Source organism: Fukomys damarensis, unplaced genomic scaffold, assembly GCF_012274545.1.
Source record: "Fukomys damarensis isolate Sample0158 unplaced genomic scaffold, DMR_v1.0_HiC HiC_scaffold_37, whole genome shotgun sequence".
NCBI classification, from domain to species: Eukaryota; Metazoa; Chordata; class Mammalia; order Rodentia; family Bathyergidae; genus Fukomys; species Fukomys damarensis.
The window spans coordinates 27002510-27011694 of record NW_022900949.1 but is presented as its reverse complement, the minus strand read 5'-3'; the positions used below and the strand labels follow the sequence as shown (position 1 = coordinate 27011694).

Here is a 9185-nt window from a genome sequence, read left to right as displayed (position 1 = left end):
TGGAAACGGCTCCCCGACCCTCCCTGTTCAGCGACGTCACAGCTCCGCATCCCCAGGTCCACGCGGTGGCCGCCTGCGCACCCTGGGACCGTCCCAGCTCTGCACACCCGGTCGCTCTCACAGCCCGGCTCACAGCAGAAGCCCGGCGGGGATGCTGGAGTCAGAGTGGGCGTGGACAGCAGCCCTGAGCTGTCCGGCCCCCAAAGTGGGCACAGGGCCTCCACCCGAGCACAGCTGGGGCGCTCGGCCGGCAAAGGTGTTAAGAAAGGGAAAAGTCGGTGCAGGTTTCAGAAGGGAAAGTGTAGCTTGCTAGAGCCTTGTTATTCACAGTACAAGCGTCCTTCCGGTCTAAGCACAGCTCCCCACCCACCGCGGAGGACGGGTGAGCAGAGGCTGCCTGGCGAGCACATGCACATGTTGAGGCACAGGTGGGGGGCTGGCGGGGAATCCTGGCTCCCTCCTGTGCGTCCCACCAGGGTAACCTCGAGCGCCCTGCTCAGCTGCTCTGGGCCTCGGCTGTCCTCCTCTGCAGGGTGGGGGAAACAGTGGACCCTTCCTGGCGAGGTCCCCTCTGAGGAGCACAGGGCCCCAGCAGGGGACTCAGGACCATGTGGGGAGCCCGTTGGCAGGGCCGGCCCCTTGCCCTGATGCCCCAGGACAGCCCAGCCGGTAGAGGGCCCCGTGGCCATCTGAGCAGAGCAGCCAAACCTCTCGGGGACGTGGGCAAGGGACGTGGGGTGCCCTGAGGAGTTGAGATGCCCCTAGGCATCGGACAGGCGTCCTTCTGGGGACAGTCGTCCCGGAGTTCTCAGGACACCAAGCGGCAGGCTGTGGGCGCCTGCTGCGGAGCCTGTCCTCCTCCTCCAGGACCCCCGCCCCTCCTGTCTGTCCCGCCATCACTTCGGTCCCCTCCCCTCTCCCTGGAAGATTTGATAACACCCAGGGCTCCCGGTCCCCTTCGTGAGGACAAAGGAGGCCATTGTCCCCAGTGGACGCCTTCTGACTTGGTCTCACCGCCATGCAAGTGAGTCCCTGGCTCCGCCTCACTCGGGGGAGGCTCTGGGCCCCCCAGGACGGCTCCCCGCTCCCTGCTTTCCTGGCTCAGCTGCACAGGAGCTGAAGGAGAGGACACAGGACCGGCAGCCACCGCAGCTACACCCTTCGCGGGCCCCTCGGGAAAGTGGGGCACACCTGCAACCCATCGACTCAGGAGGTGGAGGCCAGGACGGCCAAGCTCAGCCCCATTTGGGCAATTTAGGGAGGTTCGGTCTTAAACAACAGCCAAAGAAACAACCAAACAAAGCACAAAGACCAAACTCTCCCAAAGGTGACTTCTGAAGGCCGTCTCTGCCCACACCCGTGGATGGGCGGGGTCCTCTGCAGCCCCGGGGCGCCCCCCCCCCACTGCCCGCCTCCTCATCTTGTCCCCGAGCCCTGTCTGCTACCGCTGTGGCCTCACAGGCTCCCCGGCCTCCACCCCAGGCGTCACCCCACTCAGTTCCTCGCCTCAGACAGCAGAAGGGATTCTGAGCTGGAGCCGGCCGGAGGGAATCCCGTGTCCCCTTCTTTGGGGGTGTGGCTTTGGCTTCAGCCTCCCCTGGATTCAAGGGGTGCCAGGAAGGGCTGGCCTCCAGCTTCCAGCCCGGGCCAGGCCTGCTCTCCTTTCCTTGTCGCAGAGGTGGGCAGGGCGGCCTGACTTAGCACGGAAACGGGCCAAACGATGGGCCTCAACCCAAGAATCACGGCTCTTTCTCGAGTTCATCCGGATGGGTCAGACGCGAGAACATCACGCAGGCTTCAGGTCCCCGTGCTGGCGGAGATAGAGTGGAGGCACCCGGCCCGTGGAGGGGACAGTGAGTGTTGGGTGGGGACAGTCTCAGTTTGGGGAGCCAGAAATGTTCCAGGGAGGATGGTGATGACGGCAGGAGGGTAAGAATCTACCTAACGCTGCTGAGCTGTGTGCTTAAAAAAGGGGCCAAAGTGCTCTGTTTTATGTGAGGTATAGCTTACCACATTGAAAAATAAATAAAAATGGGCTGGGTGTAGTGGTGGATACCTGTGATCTCAGCACTTTGGGGGGCTGAGGCAGGAGGATCGTGGTTTGAGCCCAGCCCGGGCAACTTAGCAAGACTCTGTCTCAAAATTAAAAAATAAGGAAAAAAGCTGGGACTGTGGCTCAGGGTGAAGATCCTGGCTTCAATTCCCAGCGCCACCATAAACAAACACACAAACAAATAAAGAAATATACAAATATGTCAAATAAAAAAATGCATTTGCATGTTTTTGGAGGTAAGGTCTTGCTATGTAGTTCAGGCTGCCCTTGACCTCATGGTGATCCTCCTGCCTCAGCCTCTTTGAGTACTGGGACTACTTGTGTGCACCATCATGCCCAGCAAAAAATTGTACTTTTTAAAGAACTGTAAAAATGGACTGTGGATTTAAATGTAAAATATAGAACTTTAAAAAAAAAAGAGAGACTGAAAAACCTTCAGGATCTAAGGCTGAGTAAAGAACTTTAGAAAAAAATCAAAATCCATAAACTAAGAGGAAAAATTGGTCACCTAGGCCTTGGCAAAGTAAAAAACTTTTGCTTTGCAATAAACCCTATGAAGACTAAAAAGGTAAGCTAGAGGCTGAGGAAAGATATTGAAAACCTCGCTCCTGACACTGGCCTAGCATCTGGAATATGTAAAGCCCGATGCAATAGTAAAGAAATCAGCAGTCTAATAAGAAATGGGCAAAAGGAATGAACAGACACCCCCTGTGGGAGGGACAGGCGGGAGCCATGTGCCAGAAGGTGTCTCACCTGTGGACCGAGATGAACAGGCTTTGCTACTCTGTGCCCTGATGTGCCGCCAAAGGCCCAGAGCAACGCCCCAGCAAACCACGGACCATACCCTCTACAACCACGAGCCAGAGTGAACCTTTCCTCTTTTTAAGGGAATGGTCTTGGGTGTTTATTGTATAGTAACAGAGAGCTCACACGACCACTCTGGAAAGCGGCCCAGCCCCTCCTTATAAAGCTACAGACCCAGGTATGATACATTTGCTTTCTTGGCCTTTAACCCAGAGGAACGGAAAGTTCTGTTTGCACAAAAGCCTATACAGAAATCTTCACACTGGCTTTATGTTATTAGAAACAAGCCCTGAAAATGAGTGGTTTCCAGGGACAGGGCCAAGAGGGAAGCCGCTGTGGACAGACAGGGCAGTGTGGGGACCCTGCTGGCCCTGTGTGTGCCGACTGTGTCAGCATCTGTAGCCCGGTCATGACATTGTCAAGCTGTCACTGTGGAGCAGAACTGGACACCGGTTCCACGGGACCCCGCAACTGTGTGCTGTAAGCTGTACTCTCACAACTCGATCATGATCCTGATATATATTTTCTCAGAAATAGAAGAAACCTAGTTAAATTTGAATCTGAGGTGAATTTTGTTTTTAACTGTATCTCTGACGCAGTATTTGGGACATAAAAAGTGTGGTTTAGCTCAGGTTCCCATTCACCTGAGAGTCCTGGATTGTACCTGGCAGCCCTGCTCCTGAGACACTCCCCCAGGAAGAGCAGGCTCTTGTTCTTGCCTTCATTTGCTCATTCATTCATTCAATATTTCTTGAGCAGCTGTTAAGTGCCAGCCACTACTCAAAGCACAAGGATACAATTGCGAGCTTACGCCACCCTTCCCTTGTAGTATGGGGTAACATGCAATAAAGAGCTACTGGATGGTGTTACACGGAAAAATAAAGGAAAGCAGGGTGGTGTAGAGAGACAAGGTGGAGGCTGGGAGCACAACTCAAGAAGGGCTTCCCTGCTAAGGCAATCTGAGGAATAGAGAAGCTACTTATGCAAAGACTGAAGGAAGAGCCTTTTGCACAGATGAAGCTGCATGTGCAAAGGTTCTGGGGTAGGAACAAGCTTGAGTGATGCCATGAATGTGTGGCAGGAGGCTGGTCTGCAGGAGAGGGTAGTTGGAGATAAGTTTGGCACCCGAAATTCCAAAAAACTCTGTGTCCTTATGTGGAAGACCAAAAGGAAGAAATCTGCGTGGTGGTAGAGGCTGAGGTCCTGAGTGAGAGATTTGCCTAAGACTGCCACAATCCAAGTCTGCAAGGGCTGGCTGCTAACCAGTCAGTTCTAAGACAAAATCCCGAGGGTGTGGGGCAGGGCTGGAGGCACAGCCTGGGGACACCTCCTACTGGCCTGCCTGGTCAGCGGCCCCAGGCACTGCGGGTGGGGCTCCCCAGGCCCTCACATGCCATTGCCAACCACTTTCTCTGGCCAAATATGCAAGTGGCCTCGGGACTGCGGAGGGGAGCATAGCTAGGCAAGTCTTATCTGGGGCCAGGCTGCCCCATGGTACAGGCCCACTGGGGCCAGGGCAGAAGTGGGAATCCAGCTCCAGGGAGCACCCAGCCCAGCCGGGCAGGGCAGGAAGGGACAAGACCGGCACCCTCCGCACAGGAGGAGGCTGGGAGGCGGCTGTGCTCCTCAGGTGGAATTCCAGGGCCCTGAGCTCACCGCAGCTCACCGGCTGGAGCAGCCGCATTCCAGCAGGAGCCAGCCCGGCCCAGCTGGGTCCCCTTCCCCACAGTCCTCCCTCCTCCGGGCCCCTGGGGTGTATCCAGCAGCACTGCCTCAGCCAGGCGCAGGGCAGGGGCTCGGGTGCAGACTGGGGTCCCTGTCTCCGCCTCCTGAGTGGGATGATGGTCGGTGCACGGGGAGCCCAGGTTCCTGGTTCCCTTTCACCTGCCTGGGGTCCTTTCCTTCCCGTGCCCATTTATTTCCCCAAATGGTGCCAGGTTTACAGAGGCCGGGGTGCACCTTCCACTCCTGGTCTCCAGCAAGCAGCCCCCGCTGGGAGCCTGCTCCAGAGCTGAGGTCCTGGCAGCAGCTGCAGCGCACGATCTCCTTTCCAAGCACCCAGCAGCACCCTCCCATCTCCCACTGAGTCCCTCTGCTCTGCCCTCACTCGTGACACAGCTACAGAGAGTCCTGAGCCTCACACACGTGTGCTGTCCCACTGAGCTACAGGCCTGCTCCGGTCCATCTTGAGGACTCCTAGTTATCCCTCAAAGCCCAACCTGAAGTTCCTTCTTAATTTCAGCAATCTTCAGAACCCTCCCAGGCAGAACCATTCCTCTCTCTTGCCTCTTTTCTGTACCTTCTGTATCACGTTTCTCCTTGGCTGTGCAATCCCCAGGTGTGGTTTTTGCTGCCCTTGTCTGACTCTTACGGGACAGAATGGCCCAAGAACATGACCCATGGGGTCCTTTGCAAAGAAATGATGCAAAGCTGCAACGATTCGGCCACCCACAGATTTCGACACACAGCTTCTGATTCCTCTCTCCCTCCCGGCTGAGGGTCCTGGGACTCGAGAACCCGCCCGCCAGGATGTGAGGGCCCTGGGCCGCCCAGTCTGAGTTCCTGGCCACCAGAGGAGGCGACAGGGCCAGCATTGCCCTATCCCACAGACGAAGGCTGCTGCCTCCTGCCCTGAGCTTGTGTGGCTTCACTGTGGGCCTCACGTCCCAGCACAGGTGCAGGCCCCGAAGACACCAGCAGTGTTTCTCGTCCCTCCTGGGCTCTGCGCCCTCCGTGGAGTCCGCCCCGCTCCCCGCTTTCCCAGCGGGGGGAGCCCGAGCCTTGGCCTCCTCTCCTCCACAACACGGCTTGCTTCTCTCTGCGCCTGGCCCCTCCCAGGGTTCTGGTCCTGCAACCAGCAGCACCATCTGTGCCCAGGAGTCTACCGGCCGGCACCTGTGACCCAGAACAAGGCCAGGGCCACTGCCTGGTGGACGAAGGGCCCGAACCCACTGCAGCTGCTGCTGATTCTGCCCTTCCTGCCTGCCCGGGGTTGGCTGGGAATCACCACCCTGTCTCTCTGCTCAGCTGTGTGGCCACTGTCCTGGGTGCCCGAGGGCCAGCTCTGGGCCACATTCTCCCCTGGGTGCCCCTCTCCGTGGGCTTCCCTGCTTTCGCCTACCCCCCCACTGCTGGCCCAGGCCCCACTGTGTCCCTCCCAAGAATCTGTTCCTGTGACTTCTGCCTCTCCCTTGGTCTAGAACCATCCATAGCTCCCAGCTACTTCAAGGGCCTCAGCTACCCACCGGTCCGTATTCACAGTGCCTGCTATATGCCTGAGCTGGGGAGCAGCTGTGACAGACACACTGGGCATCTCTGTCCTTCATGAGGCTTCAGCCTGAGACGGGGAGCTTCCCAGACGCGGCTGGGAAGGAGTAGGAGGGGATGCTTCTCTGAATGGGGGCATCATGCCCGATAAGGGCCACAGGACAAGGTGGCCACAGGGACTTGGGGCAGGTCCTAAGGCTGCCACCCTGGCTGAGCAGGGGACCGCCATGCAGACCGCTCCCACCATGGTCACCCCGTAGGGCCCTCCAGGCCACTGGGCTGGGGCACACTTGCACCCCTCGCCTCCACCTTGCAAGCGCTGTCCACCGCCCCTCCACACCGACCTGGCGTCTGCCCCCCTTCTTGGCTTAACCCAACCTCACTCGTCTTGGGGCCACCTCCTCCAGAGCCCGCAGATCTTGGGGTCCTGGCCCCTGACCCCAACGGCTCCCAGGTCAGCTCTGCACACGAGAGACTGAACCTCAGGCACAAGCCTCACGCCTGCGCCGGAGACGCAAAGGAAAACAACGCTGAGATCCCATCTCAGTCCAGAGAGAATGGCCACCAGCAAGAAACCAAGCAGTAACAAGTGCTGGGGAAGCGGCGGCATAGAGGAGACTCCTACACGGTCGGCAGGAATGCAAACCTGGACAGTCGCTACGCTCCGGACATCAGCCTGAGATTCCTCAAAAAACCGGAACTAGAAATTCCCTTCGACCCAGCTACCCCTCATCTAGTAATCGTCCTGAAGGAGTTAGAGCCATCAGAGTATGGTGACCCAGGCCACCACCCGTGCTGATAGTAACACGATTCACAGTGGCCGATAGCCATGTATACAGCAGCACAATTCACAATGGCATGTAGGAAACAGCCTATCTTCCATCACAGACGTGTGGATAAGAAAATGCGGCTTTCACACACAATGGAGTACTACTCTGCCAGCAAGAAAAACAAGCATCATCGGTAGAAAAGGGATGCAGCTCGAGACCGTACCAATGTTATGTAAGGCAAATCGGACACACACGCTGAAATACTGCACGGTTTCTCTTCCCTGAGAAGCACCAAGTGAAAATGCGGAGCGAGATAAAAGACAGGAAGATCTTTTTCAAAGAAGAAGGGGATCAAGAATGGAAGGAGGGGGCGGGACGGAGGGCGGGAGGGATGAAAACACAAGTAAATTAAAGAGAAAAATGGGACCAGAGCTTATGCAAATGGGAAGGAGACGCAGAGCTGGAGGGAACAGGGAGGAGACGGGAGGGGAAGGGGATGAAAAAGGCATCAAGATGTGCGATGCCACGTGCCAACTCCTCACGGTGAATGTAATCATTACACACGCAAGCATGAAAAATAGAGAACACAGAAGAAAAAGCCGCATGCTTGGCAGGGCCAGCAGAGCCCGGTTCCTCCCCCCGGGGACCCTCGCTGCGGCCCAGCGGGCAGCTGGATGAGGACCGGGGTGCGGGAGGGACCCCTTTCCCCTCTGTCTGTGACCTGTGACCTGCGGGCTCTGGCCCCGAGGTGAGGAAGGAACTGCGGGAGTCCGCCTGCCATGCGGTCTCAGCCTGGGCAGGAGTGCCCACCGCGGGCCCAGACAGGCAGGGCCTCAGGGGATTACCCAGGGGTGAGCGGCGCTGTGTGACTCAGCGGGGCTGCGGGAGGGAGGCTCTGACACACAGGATGTGGCCTCGGGCCCAGAGGAGGCACTGGGCCTTCTCCCACGGAGGTGTGCAGCTCCTCGCCACCGTCAGGGCCGGAGAGACCCCTCCTGCCAGTGCCCGAGTGCCCAGACGAGCTCTGAGGTATGGGGAGGAGAGGGGGTGGCCTGGCCACCAAGCCACGCTATGACCGCCACGCCGTGACCGCCACGCCCTGGCCCTGTGCGTGTGCATCGAGGTCACATGTGCCACAGCAGGACACACTGGTTATTAGCTGTAGGACCTGCAGGGTCCTTAACTGCTGATCTCCTCACCTGTCCAGCTGCCTCCTGGAGACACCATGAGGACTCCATGAGTTAGAAGAGGTCTGGCTCTGCCAAGACAAGACCCTGCCACTTTGCTACTCATCACCAAGCCCGGACGGAAGGGACAGCCCTGCTCAGCCAGTGATGCGTATGCCTGACCCAAAGACCCTCGGGGTCTTTGGCTTTGGCTTTTCTTGTCTTCCAATAGTTAGCGATGACAACGCTATTTCAAAGCACGGTGACCGCATAGAGATTGGAGACGGAAACGGCAGTCATCAGAGGGCTGGAGACCAGGTGTGGGGCCGAGCGTGGGCCGTGCTCCTGATTCAGCCTGGCCCCACATTTGCCGCTGCCTGTTTGCGGCTCTTCACGGTGGCCCTGCCCGCTGGCCCTGTCACTGCGGTGCCCCGTCCCCCACCCCAGGCCAGCCCTGGGCCCTCCTCCCTCTTCATGCTGGCTCACAGCGCTTCTTGGAGACCAAATCCCCTCCCAACCCTCCCAGACCCAGGGTTAGCTCTGAGAATCTCGTCCTTCACAGGCCTGGCCAGAACCCACAGCCAACCCCAGGTCAAACCACAGTGCTGAAGTGGCCACCCCAAGATGTCTGGCCAACTGCAGATGCTTGAATACTTCCTGGGATGGGGAGCTCGCTTCCGTATTGGTAACTCGATCCATTTCTCAGTGACTATGGCCGGTCCTCACTTCCACAGGCCCTGCCTCCCCGAGAGATCCCCTGCCGTGTTCTCTGGGTTTGCGGACCCCTCTGCTCCTCCGGCCCTTGGACAGCCACTCTCATGACATGAAGTGTCATTCTCCATCTGTCCCAGCCACCTCCTCTGGGAACATCCCAAAGCATTCCTGACTCTCAAGTCCAAGAGGATGTGAAGGCGCAGTAAAGAGGGAACGTTCACCTTCTTCATGGTGAGCTTTAGGTCTTGCTTAAGGAGACCAAGGACTAGTCAGCTGCGATGGCAGCCAAGCCCTGGGAAGCCTCCTCCTGACTCAGCCTGCGCCGCACAGCCGACTCTGGACCGAGACAAGGGTCACACCTACTCTGCACCCGCCTCGTTTTAACCGAAATTCAGTCTCTCTAGTCAACAA

The 9185-nt window shown here is 57.9% G+C and overlaps 1 protein-coding gene across 1 annotated transcript in view; it reads right to left on the bottom strand.

The window, feature by feature from the left end:
• Wnt7a (Wnt family member 7A) overlaps positions 1 to 9185 on the bottom strand; it is a 41243-nt gene that overhangs the window by 15129 nt on the left and 16929 nt on the right. The window lies entirely within an intron of this gene.